This window comes from Protopterus annectens, chromosome 8.part0, assembly GCF_019279795.1.
Source record: "Protopterus annectens isolate FY-2018-M chromosome 8.part0, PAN1.0, whole genome shotgun sequence".
Taxonomy (NCBI): domain Eukaryota; kingdom Metazoa; phylum Chordata; order Ceratodontiformes; family Protopteridae; genus Protopterus; species Protopterus annectens.
In genome coordinates, this window is record NC_056741.1 from 1,669,767,795 (window position 1) to 1,669,794,843 (window position 27,049).

Consider the following 27,049-nt stretch of genomic DNA (forward strand, 5'->3'; position numbering starts at 1 on the left):
ATGTAAAATCTGTCCCTTCACCCAGTGTTTCTGGGGCTCCATCAAAGTTACTAAACATTTTTCAGTTCTCTTTCACAGTATCAGACCCATACTTGAGTACCATTGTTCTGCTGAGCTTACCACTACTAACAGGTGCTTTTTGTGGTTAACAGACCTGTTAACAACAGTTATCCCATCCCCCAGAATTAATTTACACTTGCCCTGCAGGATTTCATCCCTTTGTTTTGACAGAAGTTTGTATGGGATAGCCTCTCTTTAAAACCATATCAAAATTACCAGCTCGTTTTTAATGTGGTGTCATACAAAATTATCCTCGCAAGCCTCACCTTCTGGCCTTTATCCAAACCTTTCTTTTTCTGGAAAGGGTGGTAACTTTGAAAATGTAGATATGAATTAGAGAAGGTGGACTTCCTTTTAAATGGTCAAAACTAACATACCTGTTTCTATGTTCTTGCTGAGGGTTGTATCTAGATAGCTTATTTTACATGCAACATATTGTTAGATAGTACCACTACCTTTTTGAACTTGACCGTGTAATCCAGAAAATCCCTTAGTGTCCCCCTCACAGCCATTTCAAAATATAAAAATGTCATCCAAAAATCTTAGATATACATTAAAATATTTGGTAAAAGGAGAACTGAAAACACATTGCTGTTCCTGATGCCACATTGGCATACAAGGGGAATCATGCCACCCCCATAACCACTAAACTATTTTGTTTAAAAAAATTCTCCTTCAAAATGCATGAAGTTGTTTTCCAAGACAGTTTCCATAATTGCCATAAAAATATTAATAACCACATTTGAAAAAAAAAATCTCATTTGGAGGACCACATTGAATCATTTCAAAAGTTTCAAACAGCAATATGTTTTCAAGTCTCCTTTTTTCCAAGGTGGTAGGGGGTAAGTTCCATATTTTAGCTATATCCCATATTTTAGCTATATAACTGGAATATACTAAGTCCCTGATCTGTTATTGAATTTTGTAATGGAAAGGAGGTATGTTTCAGAGGATAACTGTTTTCTGCTAGTGGTGTGGAAGTATATTAAGGTTGTTAGGCTTGGGCAAGTTTTGAGTTTGTGCAGTAGTTTGTGGATTATTAGTAGCTGAGAGTGACTGAGATTATCTGGAAGTGCATGCCAATCTAGTTTCTTTAGTGCCAGGCAGTGATGATGGAGGTTTGTAGCAAATTTAGCTATTTTATTGTAGCACATTTGTAGATTTTTGGTTGCAGAGGTGAAGGTGGGAGATGCACAGTATATGGAAGGGAGTAGGTTAGCTGAGACTGCCTTGAATCTAGCAGGGTATGAGTGAAACAGTTTAGCTCTATAGAGGCTCCCTAATTTTTGATGTGCCTTTTATTGCCTGTATGATATGTAGATCAAATTTAATTTAGTTGTCTATGATTGCTTGTTCAATTATAATATTGTTTTTGAGGTTATAATGAATGTGTTATCTTGGGCAGTGTGGTATTTAGGAGTGAATAACATTATTTTATTTTGGGGGGGGGGGTGTTAAGAAGAGGTTGGGAGTTTTGAACAAACTTCCTGGATGGATTTGAGTTGTTTTGCTCTGCAGGTGATAATAGAAGCATCTGCATACTGTCCACTTTTGGAATTTGGATTGGATGTGTGCAGGTCATTATTAAAGAACAGATTAAATAATAATAGGCTGAGAATGGAGCCTGGGGGACTCGTACACTTATGGATAGGAACAATGAGTACCAGTTTTCATATCTGACAGCTTGTTCTCTAGTAGTTACATAAGCAGGGAAGCATGGGTTCATTTAGTTCTAGGGCAGAGAATACCACAATGAGTCTTTGGTGATAGACTGTATCAAAAACCTTTGATAAGTCTAGAAAAAGTGAGTATATTACATTTCTGTCATTTTTGTCTTGGTTTACTTTCCAGTGAAACTTAGTAATGCTGTAGTGCTGCTGTAGTGTGGTCTGAAACCATGCTGAGTAGGTGAAAGGAGGTTAGACTGCATTACTTAATGGAGGATATGGGAATGGATGCACTCCTCTAGGATGTTAGAACATATTGACAGGATTGCAATGGCCCTATTATTAAATAAGTCATTAGGGGGGCTGTCTTTATATAAGGCAATCATACAAGATTTTTTCCATGGTTTGCAAATGTAATTTTCAGAGACTGGGCAGTTTATTACAATAGAAATGGGCTATGCTAGTTTTTTGGCTGTGATTTTGACATACACAGGGGGGGGCGGGTTCAGGATCTAGTGTGGTAGGTTTCAGATCTTACAGATATTTCTAAATAACTGATCCGGGGATTGATGAGGAGGAGTGTTGTTTAGTTTGTGGTGCTGCACTAAAGAGTTGCACGCTATGACTGGTTTTAGTAGTGAGCACAAATGCTTCATCTTGGATAAAGTGGTACTTAAACTGGGATGCTCTGTTTACATTTGGGCTAGAGATGGATGGCAAGGGCTAGGTTGTTTTGCCTGGAATGCGTAGGTCATTTATAGAGGTTCAGAAAAGTTTTGTTTTTTTTTAGATTTTTTTTTGTCACATTTTTTTTAGTTGTCTAACTTTTTGTTGATTGGTGTTTTATGATGTTCCCATAATTCCTATACTTTGTCACTTTGTTTCATGAGTTGGTTCTATGTGTAAAGCAAGGGTCTAATTTTTCATTAATTATTTTACTGCTTATGGGGGCCAGTTTGTTGAATAGTTTTAGGAAGGTATTATTAAAGTATTCTACACCATTGTACAGTGGCAGTAATTTTAGGATATTCCAGTTACATTTGATAAAGATGTCTGCATTAAAAGTTGGCATCTTTCTGACTTCTCTGTACTGATGCTTTAAAATTGTTTGTGTCTGGCATGTAATTAAGTAGTTTGGCATATGGTGACTTAGGTCATTTGGTAGTGTTTGGTTATACTGTGAGAATCAAGTCAAGGACTGATTCTCTTGCTGTTTGTTTGTTGTACCTTGTTGGGGCATTGATGAGTTCTGAGAAACCGTACATCTGTATGGTATTTTGGGCGTTGAGGTTACTGATGGTGATTCAGTCCATGTTTACACTGCACATGATAACTGTTTCTTAGTGAATATTGCTTGATATCTAGGAGAGTATATCCTTTAGCATACATATTTTGTTTCCCTGGCGGGATGTATACCACTGCTAACACAATTGTTTTATGAGGATTCAGTTTAAGGGTTTTAACAAGGTACTCTGCATTGTGGAATTGGGGGATAGAGTTCTGATAAAGTGTGACGTCAAAATAATTTTTATAGATAATGTGTACCCCATCTGCTTATTTATGGGCTCTAGTCTAGTCTAATTATACTGTATCCTGGCGGTGATATTTGGCTGTGATATCTTTTTTTAACCATGTTTTGCTAAGTACAAGGATGTCAGTTGAGTAGTTATTTACCCATGTATGGGTTTTATGGAGTTTATTGCAGATGCTTCTGACATTAGCATGAGATATCTGAAGGTTGAAATAGTTTGGGTTTGCTTGTGTTAAGACTTGGTTTGGTTTGAAATAATTTGGGGTAAATGTTTGAGCCTGGGTTAGGGTGGAAATCCCCACTGCATGTTAGTATATAAAGATTAGTTTATGTATTCCCTTTGTGGAATACTCACTTCTTTGCTTAGTGCAGTTTTGGTTTAGAATTTTGGAATTGAAATCATCTAGAAGTCGTATTTGCTGCAAATCTGAAGTAATGGTGAAATGGTGCAAGTACTTGTTGTGGGGGTTGTTGTTGTGCTTGAGAGAGGCATGCATGAGGTATATAGTGTTTGCAGCTTGTAATTTGAGGTATTAATATGAGGAGATATTTCCAAATGAAATTGTGCATTGTTAGTCATTAAATAGAGAGTTAGTAGGTGTGAAGTAGAGGAAGAAGCTTTAGGCAGGGTCTTAAGTTAGGGTTTATTACAGCTCTTTTCTGTGAGGTATTAATTAGTGGGTCTCTTTGAGGAATGTGCAGAAAATGGGTGATGTTTGAAACTATGATAGCTGAGAGTGAGCTGAATTAGTGTCATACAATGGAAGTGGCTAGAGGTTAGGCTCTTTACAGAACTGGCTAGAGTGGACTAAATAAAGTGGTTTATGAGGTATAATTGTATTGCGACTGGGAGTGGATGGGAATAGGGGTAGAATAGGGAAGGAGAGCGGGGCTGCACTCATCTGGAGCTGCAAAAAGCTATCTGCTCAGCATACAGAAAATTGACGGTGTATTTGAAATCTGTCTTGCTGATCTAGCTAGAATGGAAATTAATTATTGTGTGTTTAATGTTGCTTCTCCCTGTTTAACAGAACTATGTGTGATGGATTTCAAACATGCTGAGCTACAATGCTTTTAACATTGCTATATGACTGGAGAGGAAAAAGTATTTTTAAGTGCTGTGGACTGAGCACTATGTCACCCCCCCCCCAGCTGTGAGGCTCTGTTACAGAAATGACTTGGCTAGAATGCTTTTAGTATAAAACATCTACTGTTTACTAGGATATATTTACACAACCTACACTTTCTCTGGGGAATTCCTCATCTACTGAAGTCTTTGTCAAGCAGTTCAGACTCAAAGTTAGTAGTCACTGGTGGGGGGGGGGGGGTAAATAGATATAAACAGAAATATTATGAATTTGTTCAGCATGCACTTTAATTACAATATGTTGCAGATGTTTATTTATTTATTTATTTGCATTTGTTTACCCGGAAGGTCCACTGGGCCAAGGTGAGCCCATTTTCAGTGAAAGCCCGGAGAGAAAAGCTTCACAAAGGTTAAGCAACAATCATAATATGAACAACCACATGATATTAACAAAAAAACAATACAGGAGTTTACAGTGCATTGTAATAACAAGTTTAAGCTAAGCACACAACAGATGTTTGCATTTATAATATTAAAAAACAATGAATGGTATACAATGTTATATAAACACACATCTAAGCTAGGCACACTAGATTATTTACATTTATGCTGATAACACACTTCACAAGAAGAGGGTGGGTTGCAGTTGAACAAGTACAGATATAGCAAATACAGTCATTATGCAGTAATTCATGTAGTCAATATAGTTATGATGCAGTGTTTCTTGCAGCAGTGAGTAAGTTCCTAATTCATTTAGTCAGTATAGTTATTATGCAGTGTTTTTGTAGTAGTGAGTGAGTAAGTTCCTATAAATAGAATATTTACTGAAGTGTGAACTTTTATTATGAGTAAATTGATAGATTTAGAAAGAAGTAGAAGTGGTTAGTAGAGATGAGATAGGCTATGGAGTTATAATGGGGGGTGTGGTTTTAGGGAGTGTTGGTTTAGCAGATGTGCAGAGCCAGAGAGAAAAAAATATGTTGTTTAAGAGACTTTTTAAAGAGAACAGGATTAGTGGTGGTTCTAATTGGTGATGGAAGGGAGTTCCCTGTTTAGAAACAGTAAAAGAGTAGAGCATTTGTCCAGGTGGAAGGTTTGGCTTTATAAATTTGAGCTGTAGTTTGTTTTCAAATCTGAGAGCTTTGTTAGGATGGCACAAAGTCAACATTTTGAACTTACTGAAAAGATAGCCTAAATGCCTGTTTTAGTTGTGTCTTAATTTCCCTATGTAATTATGAATGCCTGTTTTAGTTGAATCTCAAATTACCTATGTACTTTGACCTGTACTGTAGAAATTTGATAGTCTCTGTATTCACCTTTTTGAACTTACTGAAAGGAAAGCCTATATGCCTGTTTTACTTGTGTCTTAATTCCCTATGTAATTTTAAATGCCTGTTTTAGTTGTGTCTTAAATTACCTATGTACTTTGAATGTATTTTTGTTATTATGCATTAGATAGTGGAGCTTTTCTCCTCGGACCTCCACTGAAAATGGACATGTATCCAGTTGGACTAGCCCGGTCAACAAATGTAAAATAAATAAAAAATAAAATAAATAAATATGTGTATAAGTCTATGTGCAGTAGTTAATTGCACATATGTGAGATAGTGCGGGAGTTCGAGATAGCCAAGTTGTTGTAGTGATGAGCAGTGGTGGTCTGATAATTTAGAATTTTTTACGAATTAAGCAATTTTGTTGTAGCATGTGTCGAGTTTGGCTTTAAGAGAGGTCTGGATATTGGTAAGGATAGCGGTGCCACATAACAGAAATGATAGTAGGAAAGATGTGGCAAGTGACAGTTTTTCTTTATGGCTAAGGAAATATTTATGTCTATAGAGCATGCCTAATTTTTATGTGTTTCTTTGATGTTGCTGTAAATGTAGGGTTAAATGTAAGGTTTTTATCAATTATAACACCTAACAGTTTAGTACTTAGAACAACTTCGGTAGTGGTGTTGTTTTTGGCCTAGATAGTGAAATCATTCTTATTGAGGAGGGTAGTTTTTTTAGGAGTGAATATTAGGAGTTTAGTTTTACTGGGGTTTAGAGAGACGTTATTGCTGGACATCCAAGTTTCAGTGGATATGAAGGGATTATGGGTAAGTATTTGAAGTTCGGATATGGACTTGTCAGTGCAGATGGTAGCGGAATCGTCTGCATATTGGATGATGGTGCTTTGAGTAAGAGTAGTGAAAGTTGTTGATGAATATGCTAAATAACAAAGGACCCAGTATGGATCCTTGGGGAATAACTGTAGTTGTGTTAATAAAAGGTGAGAAAGAATGTTGCTATTTGGGGGATTGTTGCCTATTGGAGTGATAGCTAGAAAAAGAAGTTGAGTGTGGGGGCTGAAATGCCTAAGTTGACAAGGTTGGTGAGAATAAGTGAATGAGATATCGTATCAAAGGCTTTAGAGAGATCAAGAAAGAGTGTGGAAACAGTGTTGCCAGTGTCACGGGCCTGATTTACTGTCCATGAAGGAAATGAGAGCACTGGTAGTACTGTGTCCAGGCCTGAAGCCATGCTGAACTAGATGGTTTAGATGCTGAATATGAGAGAATGGCAATGGGTCAAAAGTTGGAGATGTCACAATTTTTGCCACCTTTGTGTAGAGGGGGAATATAGGCCTTCTTCCAAATTTGTGGTACCTGTGACTCTTGAATTTTTCTATTAAGAAATATGCTAATGGGGTAGGCAGTGGCACTTGCAGATATCTGTAGGAATTCAGCAGGTAGGTTGTCAGGTGTGTTAGTACAAGGACTGAGCTTATATAGGAGTTTTTTTATTGTGGAGGTTGGTATGGGTGAGAGGGAGAAGATAGGTTGAGAGGTGTTTGAAGACTGTGGTGAGGTTGGCTCTGTTGAGTTGAAGTTAGTTTGTGGGAATGTAAAAGTGAGTTTATCTATGGTGTCAATAAAATATGAGTTAAAGAGTGATGCAATCTCAGTGGGAATATTGTTTGGGTTGGGACAGGAATTGTTCTTTGAGCCTGGGTAAAGTAGGGAATTGATTGTACTCCAAAATTTCTTTGGATTTTGCTTGTGTTGGTTTTGAAGAGTTTGGTAGTATTCTTTTTTGTTTCTAATGACTAGGCATTTAGGTTGGCTGTGTAGCTGTTTGTATAGAATAAGGTAATTGGGGGGTTTATTTTTTTGCCCTGATTTCTATGCCTTGTCCCTGGCAGTCATAATTTGCTTTCTGGGTTTGGTATTTAAGAGTCTAAGGAAAGTTGAATTTAATAATTCTACAGCTTCATCAATGGGAAGAGTTTTTAAAGCTTCCCAGTTAATACACTGTAGGACTGCATTGAAGGTGGTAGGGGAAAAGTGGGATAAGTCCCCTGTCTGCTAATCCTGATGGTTACTTAGTGATGAGGTGATTTTGCGTATAATATAGGCTGGTGAGTGGTCACTAATATTGTTTGGTAAAGTGCCTGAGAAGATTTTATTAGGGTCAGAAACCAAGATCCAGTCCAGGACTGAGCCTTTGTTGTTATTATTGCTGGGTCTGGTTATGTTAGTGATGAGTTGTGTATACTTATACAGCTTACTGTGGTAGTAAGATGCTGACGGGAGATATTGAGATAGTTGACACTGAAATCCCCTAGGATAATTGTTTCATTGTTGATGTTGCTAGCTGTCCAGGCTAGGATATCTTCTAATATAGGAATATGCGGTGGTGGAGGTGCTGCGGTAGCATTGTCACCTCACAGTAAGACGTTGTCCTGTTCAATTCTCAGCTAAAGCGTCTTCTGTGTGGAGACATGTGTGAATGGGAATACCTTCATTGAAGGTTGTGCATCAGGCCTGGCAAGTCAGTAAGTAAAAATCTGCTGCCAATCATTAGCGGACTGGAGTTCCGCTGTGGCGACCCCTAACTGGGAAAATCCGAAAGATACAACATTGCCTGGGGGAATATATAAGACCACAGTGCAGAGGCTCTTACAGTTGTTTAGTTTTATAGAGGCTACTAGTAATTCTGCTGAAAAGAATTGTAGCACTGGTTTGGTGAATGGAACTACACTGAAGGTATTTGTGTATAGTAAGGCAACGCCTCCACCCTTTTTATTTAGGCTATCTGACCTAAGGCATGCATAGCCAGGGGGGAAGGAATTTCATGTCTTTGATATTAGGTTTGAGCTAAGTCTCTGTGACAGCAGTGAAATTTTTATTTTGTTATTTATTTATTTATTTATTTTACATTTGGTAACTGGGAAAGTCCGTCTGGATTGGCAGTCCTTTTTCAGCGGAGGCCCAGGGAGAAAAGTTCTACATTTCAGTACAGTATTGGTACAAACATAACAGAGAAAAACATAAATAATAGTTACAATTTTTAAATATAATGAACAATGAACATGCATGAAAAATATTTACATAATGAACAATGAACAAGCATGAAACTATTTATTTATGACAAGGTGCATAGCTGTGTAGAGTTCTTTTAGTAGATAAAATTGTGAGGCCAGTCAACAATATGGAAATATTGCAAATAGATATTGCATAACAATCAGTTTTGGATAATACTGCTGTAGGAGATTGGAGATCTAGCTATGGGATTTGTCCCCTATGTCACTTGTTCCCCTGGTGTTGAGCAGGGGCACAACCATTTATTAGTTAGGTGGCCCTTTAGGGCAGTTTTAAACTCAGTTATGGAGGATTTGCTTGTTAGGCTGTTAGGTAAGGAGTTCCATACTTTATTTTGAATTATCAAGGTATGTAGCAATGGAATTTTATTTCTTTTTTTTTGCAAATATCTTTTTATTGTTTTTAACATAAGGAAATCATAACAGGTCTTACACTGGTTTATAATATTGATCACATTTAAAGCCATTGTTAATATATGATAATGTGTATATATATTGAGAGATAAATACCATACTACAGAATTGACATGTAGAATGAAAGAAAACAGTAAATTCTTAGTATTGTGGTAGATCGAGGCAAGTTTATCATGAAAAATAGACCAGAACTATTACCTACAACTACAAAGGAAACCTGGAAACTACCTAATATTATAAACACTATATACAACATGTCACCTGGGTCAATATTTAAAACATCACAATTCTAGTACCTTATATTATATATATATATATATATATATATATATATATATATATATATATATGGGTCTACTGCTTTTGGTCGAATTACATTTGGTCGAAAATGATTTCAGGCATCCCACTTCACTGAAAGCACATTTGATTGAAAGCACATTTGGTCAAATTCCATTTGGTCAAAAATGGAATATAGCCCCTGCCCCACTGCAGTGCAACCCTGGAGTAAGAATATAAAGTTGGGGGGTGTGGGGTATGCCCCCCCCACATTTTGCAACTAGTTTTACTGACGTTATATGTTTCAATGTAATTTTAATGGATACACAAGTATATCATAGTGAATACACTGCAATTATGTGGGGGCTACACCCCCCAATGTGGGAGGCTGTGCCCTCCACACCCACTAACTTTATATTCTCACTCCAGGGTTGCACTGCAGTGGAGCAGGGGCTATATTCTATTTTTGAGCAAATGAGGTTTTCAGTGAAATGCATTTTTGGTGAAATGGGCTGCCTGAAATCATTTTTGACCAAATGTAATTCGACCAAAAGCAGTGGACCCATATATATATATATATATATATATATATATATATATATATATATATAGTTGATTTATAGGCCTAACTTGATACTTATTTCATTATACCTTTCATGACAGGATGTCTAATACAATCTTACAGTATTTCTGATAGCAGGTTATTCTCTTTTGACTTTTTGTATAGAGTTTTTTTAGCTAATATGTGTTTTTTGGTGAGATTTTTTAATTCTTCCTATGAAATTTTGGATCTGTCCAACCTGTTTTTTGCTATGTAAAATTTCAGTAGAGCACATAATGTTATTATAATGTGTTTTTCAAGTTCATTGGTATTGTCCGTGATAATATGTAGAACAGCTTTTTCCCATGATATGAATCTTGAGGAGAACCACAATTTATAAACCTTTCAGGAGCTCCAGAAGGTATGTAGGGTGTCAGTTACTATGGTGGGGCAGAAAGGGCAATAAGGGGAGTTTGCTGGGTTGAATTTGTTTAATATGGCAGGTGTATGATAGGCATTATTAAAGAGCATGAAAAAAAAAAAAGAAAAGCAATAAAATTAGTTATATAAAACTCTGGCTCCCTAAAGAAAAGGGGGATGGGGCCTCCCTGATTTTCTATTATACTATGAAATTATTAATGCTAGCCATATTATCCAAATTGTAAACTATGATCCAGGGGAGAAGGGATGGCACCCACTATGGATAAAAGAAAACTATTTTTATCAAAATATAAACATGAATAATGTAAATCCTAAATCCATACTCTTCTTAGACCAGGAAACACTCAAGTTAATTAAAATCCACCCTATTATTGTTAATAAAAGTAAAATTTTCAAGAAGGTATTAATAGAACTAAAACTCAAAGATACAGTCATACTTCTACAATATATACATTGCAATCCCAACATAAAACTAGCAAATTCCATTATCAATCTTGATAACTATCCTTCAATTAAACACTGTTCGGTGTGGGATTTCTATCAACTAAAAGATCTCTCAAGGGAGTGTACCAAGAACGTTCTAAACATGAACAAAAAATATAATAATCAAATTCTATACTTCGTCAACAAATCTTACTATCAATGAACAAGACATTAAACTAGCACAACAGATTCAAAAATGTTACTGTACAAAAACAAAATGTTATCAAACATAAACAAATTAATTACAAAAATCAAATCCCAAAATAACATTCTATTTTCCAAATTTTGGGACAAAAAGAATAAAAATATTACTCCAAATCAAAAAGTAACAGCCATAGGAAACATAGTGAACTTAACTCCCTTTAAAAATTAATTTATACTCAAACCATAATCTTTAGGAATTATATTTCTTAAGCTTTGAATGTCTAGGGTTGTAAAATTTAGGGTTTTTATAGAATTTGAGGAATTGTGTGCGGTAGGGGAGGGACCAGGGTTTGGATGTTTATCACTGCATTGAGTTAAGTTGGGGAATTTGATTCCTTCTATTTTTGTAGTGGGAGTGTAAAGTGACATTTATGTTGCTGTTGTGAGGGTGGGAGGATTTTTAATTTGGTTTGTAAGATTAAGTTTGCAGCATATAGGCTAGGTGCTATATCTGCAAAACTGAGAAGGGTGTGTGTATGAGTGTCTGTAGTTGAGGTGGGTTTGTATGTTATATGAGTTGTCTGACTAGAAGTTAGTTGTAATAAGACATAGAAGGTTAGGGAGAGACTGAAGAGCATACCATGTGACATATTAGACATTATGGGGAGTGGAGGTTAAACTGTGTAACAATGCTAGAGGGTTTAGGGGTACCAGTATAATAGTTTTGGAAGTAGGTTGGAAAGAGGTATTTAGTTGGTAAATGAGAAGGCTTAGTTTTAGGGAAAGGCAGTAGAAGAGATGGTAGAAAGAAGGAAGGAGAAAAGATTGAGTGTAATCTGGTGGGAGGAGTGAAAGGGATAATAGGTTGGGTGGGAAGAAGTTGGAGATGTTAGAAGGGTTGTTGAAGTGTGATTGTGTAGAGATGATAGGAGGAATTAGACTGAATATGTTGTATGATTGGATGAAGGGAAAGGGTAGAGGGAGCTTGGCTTAAGTATAAAGGAAATTGATGTGGGGGTGGGTGGGCATGGGGGCAGGATAGGGTAGGGGAGCCGAGTGAGCCTGAGCACAGTGAGGATGAATGGAGTGGGCTTGCACCTGGATGTCGAAGAATGCCTACAGAAACAATCTAAAAAGTGGCAAGAAAGTAGGAAAAGTGAAGAGAAGGAAGCAAGGAGATAGGGAAAGAAAGAACAGAGCCTTACTTCAGTATTCTGAAGGAAAGTAAAACCAAGGCAGACATGCTGTGAGGTAGGCAAAAGACCTATAAGAGAAGTGAGTATTATTTATAACTAAGTTAGATAGAAGGAATTAAGCAGCATAAGGAAGCTATTGAAATAATAATGACAATCATCTCGAGCCACGGTTTACACAGCCGGTTGGCTAGTGCTGCTGAGATGGTTCATCCTTACCACCCACTTGCACCTAGGGCCAATTTAGAGTGTCCAGACCACCTGCTGCATGTCTTTGGAGTATGGGAGGAAACCAGAGCACCCAGAGGAAACCCATGCGACTGCAAGGAGGACATGCAGACTTCACAATGTGGGCACGCCAGCCAAGAATCAAACCAGAGAACCCCTTGCTGTGAGGCAAGAACTCTAACTTCTGCACCCCTGCGATTTTTCTTATAAATGTAGAATGCTGTTAGAATAACAGGTTTTTATTAGCTTGCTTTTTTCTGAAGGATATTTATTTATTTATTCACTCACTCATTCATTCATTCATTCATTCATTCATTCATTCATTCATTCATTCATTTATTTATTGACATTTGATTACCATGAAAGTCTAACTGGATAAAAGCCCATTTTCAGTGGATGCCCAAGAAGAAAAGCTGCAAATTATTACAAAACATTTTAAGAACAATAATTTTACAGTCCTCAAAAATAAAACAAAAACATCTGCCATTTAAATAATTATAACAAATTAGACATAATACAAAACATTGGTTAAGAATCGATACATGTTATATGACAATCATTTAATAGAGAAATTTTAGACAGTTTGTAGAAAAATTAAAGGTAAGTTAATCTAATGCAAACAGGAACTGCAATATGAAGTGAGGGGAAAAACAAGATTATGCTATATTTAGAGAGACAGAAATTCGAGGAAGTGAATCTGATAGCAATAAAGAAGTAAGTGAAGAAGGAAGAGTAAAGTGATATAAGGGATGAAAAGGTGCTTGTTCACATTTAAGGATACAGTTTATCCTGTTTTTGCACAAGAACAGAGCCAGATTTTAGCTAGGAAGTCTTTCAGAGCAGCTTTGAAAGAAGGGAGGGGGTATAGACCTGATGGATACAGATAAAGAGTTCCAGGCCTTAGCAAGCTTGTATGACTACAAACAATGTCCAGCAGATTTGCTAGGTTTGTAGACAGACAGGAGTTTTTGATCACTGGACTGCACTGACCAACCGGGAACATAATTGAGTAAAATTTTTTATCTGCTGGCTAGGTGGATGGATGCTGGATAATTAGTTAATATTTCGTGCAATTTTGTTATATTCAGCGGTGTTATTTAATATTAGTGTAGTGGTTAATTTTATTTTTATAAAATAAAATTGCATTTCAGTTTTATACAAGTTCAAAATTTTATACTAGTTCAAATGTTAATATAAATAAAACACTATTATTCTGTTTATAATTTGTGTTGTTTAATATTTTATCTGTTCTTCAATTTGCTTTTTGAATGGTGGTATCCCACAACTCCATTGGAGTGTGCAGGGGTTACATAATTATGTATGCAAACTTTATGTTAACCAGTGCCCAGATTTTTGGCCAGTTGTACCTACTTTTCATGGGCCTTTGTCCAGATCTTTGATGATTTCAGGTTGAGAGGTATGATTGATCCTATTTCTTTAACTGAGTAGGAAGCAATTAGTGGGGAACTGATTGTGAAAAGTTGATATAAAGTTTTAAAATCCTGTGCAAACTGCTGTGTTTTTAACACTGAAGTCCCAACTTTGTAAGGGGACGAAAGTGCTTAGTGGATTAAAGTTTTTTATTTCCAACACATCAGATAATCATGACTTCATATTTTATTTTGTATAACGTGAAATACCGTAGGAACAGAGAAGACAACCTAAAAAAGGTATAAACAAGATTTAGGAAATATACAGAGGAAGTTGGACTATTCCACGGTGGTATAGCGGTAGCGTTGTTACCTCACAGCAAGAGGTTTTCCCATTCGATTCTCGGCTTGGCTTGGGAGTGCCTTCTGTGTGGAATCTGCATGTCCTCCCTGTGGTTGGGTAGCATTCGAAAGGCATGCGTGCGTAAATGACGTGCCTTCGTTGAAGGTTGGGCATCGAGCTGGCACCTCGGAGTTTCATAAAAAATCTACTGCCAATCATTAGCAGACCGGAGTTCCACTGTGGAGACCCCTTACCGGGAAAAAGCCAAAATGACAAACAAGCAAACAAGCAGAAGAAGTTGGACAAGGCCAAAGAGAATAAAGATCTGGACCTGGATAAATAAAGAATCAAGATCTATATGGAAGGACTGAGAGTTAACAAAATTAAAAAAGTTATTGATGAAAGAGAAACATCTGGTGGCTACAGGGGAAGGATCAGAAATACATTCATATAGAAAAGAAAGAACAGAAATGTACAGATATAATAAGAACAAGGAACAAATAGATAATAAAAGCAGAGGGAGAAGAGAGAAAGAGAGAGGAGCTCAATCATTTCTTTAAGGAAACATATACTGAAAGCAAGCCAAAATTAGAAGTCCGGACAGTGAAATGGAAGAATGGATGCTAACAAGTGAAGAACATGCTATGCTGGAAAGATTAATATAGAAAACAGAGACAAGTCAGTCATAAAAGAGAAGATCAATTCTACAAGCAGGTAAGGGAAGAACTAGAGCTAGGAAGGGAACAAGAGATGCTTCTCAACGCAATGGAAGAAATAAAACAGAATAAGAAAAGAGAATGGAGAAATAACAGATGTAGGGGTATTCAAACCAATATCTGTGATAAACACAGATGGTAAAATAGCAGCAGAAATCATTTCAAAGAGAACAGAGCAGCTCCTCCTCAAATTCATTCAAAAATAACAAGTTGAGTTTTTGAAAAGGAGAGGAGCATCCACGAACCTGGGGGAAGTTTTCAATGTTATCGATAGGAAAGAAGGAAGAGGAAACTAGCAAGCAGGAATGGTACTACTGGAATAAAAAGGCTTTTGTCTGACTACACTGGCAATTTATGTCTTGGTGATGCATTCAGGAAGTGGGTAAAAGTAATGTTTAGACGTCTATCAGTAACAAAAGGGAATACACCAAAGGATCTAAATTCAGAAAGAGACACACAAGGATGCAAGCAGCAAGTCAGGTCAAGCACCTCTTATTTTCAGATGACTGTGTTCTTCTAGCAGTTTGGAATGTAACCTAAATAAACCAATCTGCATAAGACTAGGACAAGGACAAGGAAAGGAGTAAGCGATTTAGAAATAGGAATCCCAGAGAAATTAGGAGAAATGTATCTAGGGCTTGGAGTTAGAGAAACATTGGGCAGGAACGGGGAAATGAGTTACAAGAAGCTGAAATGAAAGAAACACTAAGGAAATAAAAAGGAAATACTTCAACCATGACAAGGAGACTAACCATAGTGAAATAAACCCCAAAGTAAAATATATGGTAAGACACATCCTCATGCTACAGAAAATAAGAGTGATCAGGGGCATCCAAAGCAAATGTGATTCATTTGTCTGGGGGAAAAATGACAAGCGTTAGCACAGGGAGGCTTGGAACTAAGATTAGCAAGGTTGACTGGGATATGCCAGATTTAGAGCGGTATGAAAAAGCATACACAGTCAACGAGTGGTTAGGGAAACAGGCAGATGATCAGAAAGCTAGGCAATAGCTAGTAGCAAGCACAGCACACTCAAATGAAATTGGGATAAAAGAAAGAAAGAGATAGACTAAAAAGAGCAAGTCAAACAATCCTACAACCAAATAGAGTTGCAAGGGGTATTATAAGATATAATGGAGCTTGAGGGTGAAATTTGGGACAGGAAGGAATGGATTGAAGAAAGATGGGAAGAGGAAGAGAGAATTAGGGATGAACAGTCTGGGGCATAACCTCCAGAAGAATCAAAAAGTTGAAATAACACTATGAAAGGGTTAGGAATGGGAGGGAATTTGGGAATAACTAAAGTGAAAATGGCAGAAGAAAAATCATAACATTGAAAGTGCTGAGAACAATAGGGGAAAACATTACAAAATGAGTTAGAACTGCTAACAGAAAGGAGAACTGGATAAAAAGTGGGTACTTTGGAAAGAAAAAGGGACACAGTAGATTAATCTATGAAGATATCAAGCAGGAAAGAGAGGAGGTGGAAGAAAGACAGAAGTTAAGGAAAAGTTGGGAAAACAGAAAAAGGTAAGAGTCCATCAATCAGGAGTGGGAAGAAGTGTGAGAGTTAGAAGAGGGCTCAAAGATCCTACATAGGAGATGAGATACGCATCAGAGAATACTAAACAAGGGGCATTTAACATCACGCATCAGAGAATACTAAACAAGGGTCATTTAACATCACGCATCAGAGAATACTAAACAAGGGGCATTTAACATCACGCATCAGAGAATACTAAACAAGGGGCATTTAACATCACACATCAGAGAATACTAAACAAGGGGCATTTAACATCACGCATCAGAGAATACTAAACAAGGGTCCTTTAACATCACGCATCAGAGAATACTAAACAAGGGGCATTTAACATCATGCATCAGAGAATACTAAACAAGGGGCATTTAACATCACGCATCAGAGAATAATAAACAAGGGGCATTTAACATCACGCATCAGAGAATACTAAACAAGGGGCATTTAACATCACGCATCAGAGAATACTAAACAAGGGGCATTTAACATCACGCACCAGAGAATACTAAACAAGGGGCATTTAACATCATGCACCAGAGAATACTAAACAAGGGGCATTTAACATCACGCATCAGAGAATACTAAACAAGGGGCATTTAACATCACGCATCAGAGATTACTAAACAAGGGGTATTTAACATCACGCATCAGAGAATACTAAACAAGGGGCATTTAACATCCATAACAAAAAATGCAGATGGCCTAAGTGTTGGGAAGTGCTAACGATGTAATACAGAACAGGTGAGTGTGTGCTCTGGGAATACCAATTAGCAAAACACGTATGGGAGAGAGAGAGAGACTAAGGAATAGGAAAAAATACATATGAGAGGAAATTTTGAAACAGATGGGAGTTGTATATGTTAAGCTTGGGCACAAACCAGAACTGCATAGAAATAAAAATAAGAAAACAAAAAGTAATGGTGGGGGAGGGGGTTAAATATGCAATAACAAGCAAGCACACAGGGGAATTGCACAGGTATTGGAATCTAGCATCAACAAAATACGCCATTTGAAATATTAAACAAAGTTAAGTTTAGGAAATCTGAGGAAAAGATTGCAAAGTAATAGTAACAGATGATGAAACGTACAAAATTAAGATATCTTTGGATCTAGAACCCGTGTTGGATATTAGGAGGCAGCAAGAAAAGCTAAGGGAGTGAGGTTGCATCAAGGAGGAAGGAGGAGAACTACACAAGCTGAAATAAGGGAAGGTATTAAACACAAGTTCTGTAAGGAGGTAAAGAAAGAAGAAAAAACATATGGGGCTGGTGAATATGGGAAAACATATATTAAGAATGTGTTATGTGGAAATGCTTACATTCGTTCTCTTCTTTTCTTCATTTTCTGTTTTTCTTTTAGTATACAGTTGTATATATTGCTATTTAGATATAATTAGATTATATTTTTATGAGGTAATACAAATAAGACTGACAGCTCTCATACGATTGTATTGCTGTTTCAAACCAAATAAAAATTATTAAAAAAATGATACCTTAGCTGGACTCAGGAAGAAGCATTCTTAACAAGAAACATATGCACAAGTTAAACCTGTACTTGCACCTTTTTGATGCAATATCCATCCATCCACAACCCCTTTTCCCATTTTTGCACGAGTTTGGGGTATCATTTCAACAGTGACAATCATCTAGAGACAAGTTTTACACCACCAGGTGGTTAGCCCTACCCTGGTATTTCTTCCACACCACACAGTCAAACCTATGGCTAGTTTAGATTGTCTAACCCACCAACTACATGTCTTTGGAATGTGGGAGGAACTGGAGCACCTAGAGGAAACCCACACAAACACAGGGAGGGCAAGCAGGCTCCACATAGAAGGCACCCCAGCTGAGAATCAAACCAGAGAACCTCCTACTATGAGGTGACAACCCTATATGACTGTTCATAATCAGTGTCATGTGTTTACCATTTCCATATCATGTTTTAAGTCAAAAGTGCTATGTAAGTGCTAGCTGAAATTGTAGTAATATTAACACTAATTCTATGCATTGATTGCTGTTGTGACCTCTGTGGCCAAACTGCAGCTGAAAACAGTCCTCAAACCATCTTGCCAACCCAGTGAATAAATATAAATAAATAAATAAACATAGCTTTTGGAAGTACTATGTACTCCTCAGCTCTGAGAAGTAGTGTCCTTGTTCCTGTAATTCAAAAAAACTTCCAAAGAAGTGATTTGGGTTATTTTGCACAAAATACAAATCAAATTTCACAATTTCCTGTTTCACTGAGTTTGCTTCTTTCCCTAGAAAAGATGTAAGAGAATAATTAATGACGTTCAAACCTATATCTTTTGATCTGCTGAGGTGAGAATCTAGATTCAGTAGCTTTTGCTGTTGCTACTAGCTTGTGTAAAGGTTCAGGAAAGTGTGCTAAAGGCTGTCTTTGCTGCCTGTCTCCTCTCTTTTCTAAACCAAGGGCTCACTTTATTTATTTATTTATTTTTATTTTACATTTGTTGACCGGGATAGTCCGACTGGATACATGTCCATTTTCAGCGGAGGCCCGGGGAGAAAAGCTCCACAGTGACAGAGGTTAATGCATTGAGATAATACAAAAAAAAAAACAAATTTATCTCCTATAATAGAAAATGCAACAAAGGAGATGCAGTAAAGTGTAAATAGTCTAGCATATACAATATCAGGGATACAAAGATATTAACACAGATTCCAGCATACCAATTCTCCTTCTAGGCTAATCACTTTAGTTAAGAGGAGAGAGAAAAAAGAAAGAAAGAGGGGATGCATCTAGGAAAAAGATCTGTACTTGTCTGAGAAAGGATTAGTCAGGACTTGAGCATTGACAGAGCCAATGCGACTTTAGATGTTGATTTAACCTTTTTTTGAAAACGTATAGGGAGGAAGTGCAGGAAAGGCTGGGAGGAAGGGAATTTCATATTTTGCCAATGGCATTGGTAAAAAGTGAGTCACCGCCTACATTGTTTGCTTTGACTGTTTGAACTAGTAGCTTATTGGAGGAGCGCAAACTACTGAGATTATTGTAGGGTCTGATTAAATTTTTCAGCGCTGGAGTTTTGTCAAGTTGGTTCAGGATTTTAAATGCTTCTATAAGTTGGGTCTGCTGTAGAAGGTTAGTGAGTTCTAACCAGCCTAGGTTTCTTAGGTTAACACAGTGGTGTGTTCTGTAGGGCATTCCCGTAGCAAATCTAGCAATCTGATTATAGCAGCGCGATGGTTTATTTAGTTCAGCTGTGTTGAGATTAGTGAGCATAGGGGAGGCATACAGGAGGGTAGAGAGAAGATGTGAGCGGGCCATGGTCACTTTTGCTATTGGAGTAAGAAAAGATTTGATTCGGTATAGTGACCCGAGTTTTATACATTATCAACATCTGTCCTTACTCACCTAGTCTCGCTACTCTAAAGATCGTATTCCTCACCGATAAACTTAAGTGTCATGTCTTATTTTGTAATGTGAAACTAGTCATTTTTAGAATATTTTGAATGTATTAATTTACTCATGTTGGAGCTTTTCTCCTCGGGCCTCTACTGAAAAGGGATATGTATCCAGCTAGACTAGCCCGGTCAACAAATGTAAATAAATTAATACAATAAATAAAAATAAATAAAAGTGCAAGTCCCACTGAGTTTTTTTTTGAAGCATAGTGAGCTGCTGCTCCTGGCTCTGCCCGCTCCGTTTGCCCTCGCTTCACTTGGGCTCACTCCAACATCTAAACTGGCTAGAGCTTCCCCAGCATCTAATATACCTGCAACTAACCACAGCTCATAAGCTAATCTATAAGCCTTCTAGTTGTCCTGCCCTTTCCTGTCTGTTTACCATGTATCACCCAAACAGACCTCTGCGATCAGTCAATTAGATGCTCCTTAATGAAGCAAAACCTAATCTTTACACCGGTCAAATGCGTTACCCATATGCTATAGCAAAACTATGGAATGCTCTGCCTCCTTCAATTAGGTCTACTAACAACAATGAATGCTTTAAGACTTTGCTGAAACAACACCTGTTCTCTCATTGGATATGTACATGTACCAGTACTGACTATAAAAAATCCAATATTCCTAGCCTTCCTACTTTTCCTCCCCATCTCACTTATGGCTCAGACTCATATTCACATTCAGTGCTTCCAACTTACTAAGTCCAACATGTGCCACCCAGCCACATGTACTCTACTGTATCAGTTACCTATCATACCTTCTGTTCTTGATGCCTGTATAGCACTAGCTCTAAGGCTATACCTCACTGTCAGGACCTTTAATCTGTTGATCTCCATCTTTCATTGTCTACTGCTAAACTGCAATACTGTATTGTTCAAATATTCGCTGTTATCCCATGTCATCAACTGGATTCTTGTTTGGCTTCCATACTTAAAAATCTAACATCTGTATAACTAGTATTATCTATTTTATTGTATCACCTATTCTGTAATGTGTTCTGTACGGGTTCAGGCACCTAGGCAGCGAGACATTTCCCTGTGGTACATTTGACTGGGGACACATAGCTGAAGTGACAGTTAGCTGCACAGAAATATGGGTGTTTGCAAATTCCCTGTTGGCAAACAGAAGAATGTTTTGCCATGCCCACAACTTCAAGAGCCAAACTCACAGGGGGAAAACAATGTCCATGGTCCACAAGGAAACATGAGACAGCAGGCAAAATATGGCAGGCATCAGCAGCAGGCTGGCCAGAGGGCATGTCAGTGGCAGTACAAATGCAGTGCACAATGAGCAGTACCTTTATTATTGGTGTGTGTGTGGACCATTACCCCCTTTACATTCTCTAGGGAACATTACATAAAACACATACTGGAGCATAAATGTGACTACAGTAGCCTGCAGGATTTCCTCCATGCTGTAGCACACCTCTACATGTTGTAGTTACACAAGTATGTACTCTACACTGAGCACAACACTCATTACTTATTCCGCCTCCATGCATTTGGTTATTAAAGCTATGAGCATGGCAGTATGTGCTCCTCTCTGCCAACAGGGAATTTGCAAACAGCCATATTTCTCTGCAGCTTACTGTCACTTCAGCCATGTGTCCACAGTCAAATGTGCCAGAAGGAAATGTCTCGCTGGCTAGGCGCCTGAACCCGTTCTGTACCATTACTGCTTGATTTTTGTATTTTGAATCTGTAGCTTTATCATGTTGTTTGGTTTTTTGGAGTTTTTCTCCCTGGGCCTCTACTGAAAACGGGCTCACCCTGGCCCAGTAGACCTCCCAGTAAACAAATGCAAATAATAACAATAATAATAATAATAATAATAAAAATGCTTCCACTGAGTGAACCTGTTTATATTTGTGTGTCTGAAAAAAAAAAACCTGGACCAACTCCAAAAATTTATAGTGAAAGCATCATCTGTGACAGAAACAAGTGCACAATGTATGTATAAAATGTATAAATGGCAAAAAAAAACTAAGACTTTTCAAACCATTTTAAAGAGTTTTCACAGACTATATAAAACTTTTACCCCCCCCCAACAAAAAAAAAATCACACAGATATACATATATGTGGGTTTATATGGCTATTAGTTTTCTGAAACTCAAAATTCATATCATGGAGACCATATGATCAAGTTTTTAGAATCTCAAAATAAAAACAATCTGCATTTTTGTAGGGCATAAGCCCCCATGTACTCCCATGTGGGGGGATGTGCACCCCACATCCCTGTAAATTAACCACAATCCTTGTAAATTATATATGCCATCTCTGAGAAAACAGTTCAATGTAAATCGTGGTACAGTGGGGATTGGGGAATTTATCCTTTTACCCACTGTACTCAGTGGCAGATTTAGGCATGGGCGCAGGGGTGTGCGCCGGCCCCTTTTTAGACTTTTTTTTTTTAAATGCTAAGCTTGTCTTACATAGAATCCTGTCAACAATGCGCCTAAATACTGTACATCAGAGATGTGATTGGAGGTTGCAGTCAGATGACTTTTCTTTAAAACGATCCTCCAACTGCATCTCCGTTGTAATTTAGGCACGTTGGTGGCTGTGATATTATCGTAACGAGTAAATAGAAACCTTCTTTGCATCAGACTCTTAAGACAGTTTAAAACCAGACTTCAAATTGCTCTTCCACTCTGATCTGCATTGAGGTAACTGTGACACGGATTTGTAGTAGGTATTGTAATTCCACACAAACAGTGCAATCTAGACTGTGTCTACTTTGCCATCCACTTAATAATCAGCCATCGGGCTACAGATGAATTCTATCATATTAAGAAATAATATATTGATACCTGATGTTGTATCCTAAGTTGCATCTGTCTAATAAAATGGGAGAACAGAAAATTCTTAGGCAAACTAGGACTAGCTTGGCTAGTGTGAAGGTTATTGTTGGTGGTGATTAAGGTTGACTGGAGTCGTCGTTGTCTTTTTTTATCTGTTCTAGTGGCTTGCATATCATGTAACAACCAAGTCCTGATGATCGCGCCTTTGGTCCGATTGCGAGGCCAAGTCAAGTCACAGATGTTGCATGTGAAAAACAAGCCCTGAGACTGGAAGTGCATTGAGTGAGGGGAATGAGGTAAAATGGGAACGCAAACTCCCAGATGTAAAAGAACACCGTGCTGGGGTGGAGGGTTGCATTTTGTCTCTTTACCCTGTGACAGCCATATAATTTTGCACTTAGAGTAATGGCTGGCACCCATGACAATTATGTTGTCAAGACCTACTTAACTAAGTCATTAGGATAGTGATTCTTGTTTTTATAAGGGGTGGTCTTCTTCCCTTTCTATGGAAATAACTTGATGTATAGATATAGGGTGAGCAGGGGATTTCTTGTTCACACTTATAAACTGTATTACTTCATATCGCTCAACCTTTTAGAGCAAGAAGTCTGGACAAAGCCATAAATGATGGTGGGACAATTTTTAAATATTACTGTAACAGACCTAGAAAGTTGAAAGAATAACATTAACTTGGATTTTCTGAAGGGTATGAGTTTGATACTGAAATGTCTGTCATGATTTTTTCCAATGATATGCCAGACAGTTGAGAGGCATGATTATTGTTTTGTTTTTGTTTTTTAACTCCAGCTTGTGGTCTATGTAGTGTGATTGCTTGTTTTGTGTACTTAACGGTTATCTGTTATTTTGAGGTGGTAGAACTAAAGAGCAAGGTAAAGGTAAAGAGTGATCAAAATTAAAGAAAATGTACAATACTGAGTTATGAAAAAGAGTTATTGGAGTCAGTAATACTTTAGAAAAAAGTTGATTTTTGTGCATTATATTAAAACAAATTGGGTCCTGACAACACTTGAAATGGAGCATCTTTAAGGCAGATACAGAAAAGAGCTGTACACATGTCACGTATATGGTTAGCTTGGAGTTTCTGCATCTTGAGTTGTTCTGAAGGTAATTTGCTCTTGAAAGTGGTGAGTCATTTGCTGGAAGTCAGTATTGGCAGCATTGTTTATGGAGTCTGTTTTTTAATAAATCAGCATAGAACATTTACTTCTAGTTCTCATGTATTGAAAATTAGCTATGGTAAAACTGTAAATGTAGGTTGCACTGTATACTACATTTTACAGTGCTTTAGTCTTACTTTTTAAAGAGATTCATTAAACTGAAGAGAATTGCATGTAATTAAATGTTACGAAAATTTGAAATGTGGTATCTTGGGCAGAAACAATTCAGAGGAGATAATCAAGACAGACGGTGTAGGTAGACTATTGTGTTTAGTCGTCATGTATATTCCAGTAATACTTTGGTATAAGGAAAACTATTTCTTTAAAAGTTTTAGATTTTCAGAAGGATTGGGATGTGCACTAACCTTGCTGTCTTGTACAGCAGTGTAGTACCTGTTGTTTTTGTCATTTAGCTTTTCCCGGTTAGGGGTCACCACAACGGAACTCCGGTCTGCTAATGATTGGCAGTAGATTTTCATGGTGCCAAGTTGCCAGCTTGACGCCCAACCTTCAACAAAGGCATGCCCATTCACGCATGTCTTTTGGAAAGCCACTCGACCCACTGGGAGGACATGCAGACTCCACACAGAAGGCACTCCCCGCACACTAGCTGAGAATCGAACTGGAGAACCTCTTGCTGTGAGGCAACAACACTACTGCTGCACCACGGATTACACAGCAGTGTAGTACCTGTACTGTGACATAATCACATTTGTGTGGTGCTGGGCTGTAGCTGTGCTTTGACCTCACTGCCTTCACATTGAACATTACTGTATTTCTGCCATGACTTCATTTCTTCTGGGTGGTGCAGTACTGTACCTGTGTGATGATTTTCTTTTGCTATTTGGAACAGTGCTGTGTCTGTATTGATGCTAGAGTTGTCATGATTTAAATTACTTTTGATTTCGTTATTTGCATTGTCAATTTTCTATGTTATATGAGCCTTCTTGAGATTTGGAAAATGGTATTTATCTGAAAAAATGCTTATCAATGTAAATTATTTGAAAAAATTGTGGAGTATAAAATTTAATTCTTATTCCAGTTCACTAGTTGTGAATCAAAAGTATTATTATTTGTACAAGGCTGAGTGAATGAAAAGAACACATTTTGACCTCGTGGAGCTGGGTGTGGTTGTTTTCTGTTTTGCTTGGCAATGTTCATTCTAAGGCCAGCATTTTGAAGCACAAGTTAGAGACAGGGCTGTGGACCCCATACTCAATTTATTTTTACATACATGTGTATTTATTTATTTTTATTTATTTTATTTATTTTACATTTGTTGACCGGGCTAGTCCAACTGGATATATTTCCATTTTCAGCAGAGGCTCGGGGAGAAAAGCTCCACATTTAGACAAAAGGAGATACATCATGAGCACAAATGTCATACTACACATTATTACCTATATCTAAAACCAGGAAAAGAAGGTGTTAGAACATGGAAAAAGAAATGAAATAAGTTATCAAAAGAAAGAACAGGACTTAACTTCCTAGAGAATCTAAGTAACATCATGTTGAACATACTAACATGTTTCAATACCAAGAAGAGAGAGTATAAGATCAAGGAAAGAGAAGCAGCAGTAGAGAGAGAGCAGATATAAACAGACAAATACTTGTTAGAAAGAGATTCAGAGCCATAAGGATGAGAGATGAAGAGGAGGAGTCTATAAAGGTAGAGAAAGAAAGGTAAGGGAGGAAGCAGGAGGGACAGAAGAGTAGGGAGAGAAAAGACAGATTCATTGATGGAAATTACTTTAGTCAGGATTGGAGCAGGGACACATCCAGTGGCTTTTAAGGTAAATTCTGAGTTTTTGTTTAAACAAAACAGTGGATGCAATGGAAGTAAGTTCAGTAGGCAGTTGATTCCAGTGTTTTCCAATGGTATTTGAGAAAAGGGAATCACCTTCTAGGTTTTTAGATTTGGTTAAGGTAACTAGCAGTTTGCTAGATGAACGGAGGGAGTTTAGATTAGAGTAGGGGGTTAAGAGGTTGGAGAGTATAGGTGTGTTGTGAGGTTGGTAGAATGCTCTTTGGACAAATGTGAGTTGGGAAAGAAGCAACATGTTAGATAGTTCAAGCCAGTTAAGTTGCTGCAGATTCAGACAGTGGTGAGTTCTGAAAGGTTTACCAGTAACAAATCTAGCTATATTATTGTACGTGGTAGATAGTTTAGAGAGAATATTTTTCTTGAGGTTAGTATAGATTGGTGAAGCATAGAGAAGAGTAGAAATTAGATGAGAGTGGGCAAGGGTAGCTTTGGCTGGAGAGGTTAAGAAAGTTTTAATTCTGTAGAGAGAGCCGAGTTTTCTGTTTACAGATTTAATGGTATTATTGATATGACAATCAAAGGTAAGGTTGTTGTCAATCGTGACACCTAGTAGTTTGGTAGTAAGGTCAGGTGATATAGTAGTTCCATTGTTAGATAGGATAGTAAAGTCTAATGTAGGGGATCTGGTAGTAGGCTTAAAGAGTAAGAGTTTGGTTTTTTTAGCATTTAGGAGTAGGCATCGTTTTGAGAACCAAGTTTCAACTTTGGAAAAAAACAGCTTGAGTATTAATTTCAAGTTCAGAGATGGATTTAGCAGAGCAAATTAATGTGGAGTCGTCAGCGTATTGTATACAAGTGGCCTGGGGAATCGCTGCTTGTAAGTCATTTATAAAGAGGGAGAAAAGAAGTGGTCCAAGAATAGAACCTTGGGGGACCCCAAGTGAGATAGGGAGAAGGGATGAGAGTTTGTTATCCCAAAGAACGGCTTGTTTCCTGTTTGTAAGATAGGAACTAAACCAGTGGACAGCCTTAGATTCTAAGGAGAGAGATTCAAGAATTTTCAAGAGAATGGAGTAGTTAACCATATCGAAGGCCTTAGATAGGTCAATAAAGAGAGCTGAAGACAGGATGTTGTTATTACGATTCTTGTTAATAAGGTCTGTAAAGGTGAGGAGAGCGGTGGTTGTGCTATGAAAAGGCCTAAATCCATGTTGACAGTTAGTGAGAATGTTGTTCTTTATTAAGTGGTCCATTAACTGATGATGAACACATTTTTCCATGATCTTTGCTAGTGGGGACAAGAGAGCTATGGGCCTATAATTAGAGTGTTCATAGGAGTTACCTCCTTTGTGCAAGGGTATGATGTGAGAGATTTTCCAAATGTCAGGTATGGTTTCTTCATTTACGGTTCTGTTAATGAGAATAGATATGGGATAGGCAATTTCAGAGGCTGCTTTTTGAAGGAATTCAGATGGGAGTTGGTC

General features: G+C 37.5%; 1 protein-coding gene across 1 annotated transcript in view; it reads right to left on the minus strand.

Annotated features, from left to right (window-relative positions):
• The window catches only part of HEPACAM (hepatic and glial cell adhesion molecule), a 1,477,529-nt gene that overhangs the window by 1,062,935 nt on the left and 387,545 nt on the right, over positions 1-27,049 (minus strand). The gene's annotated exons all lie outside the window — the stretch shown is intronic.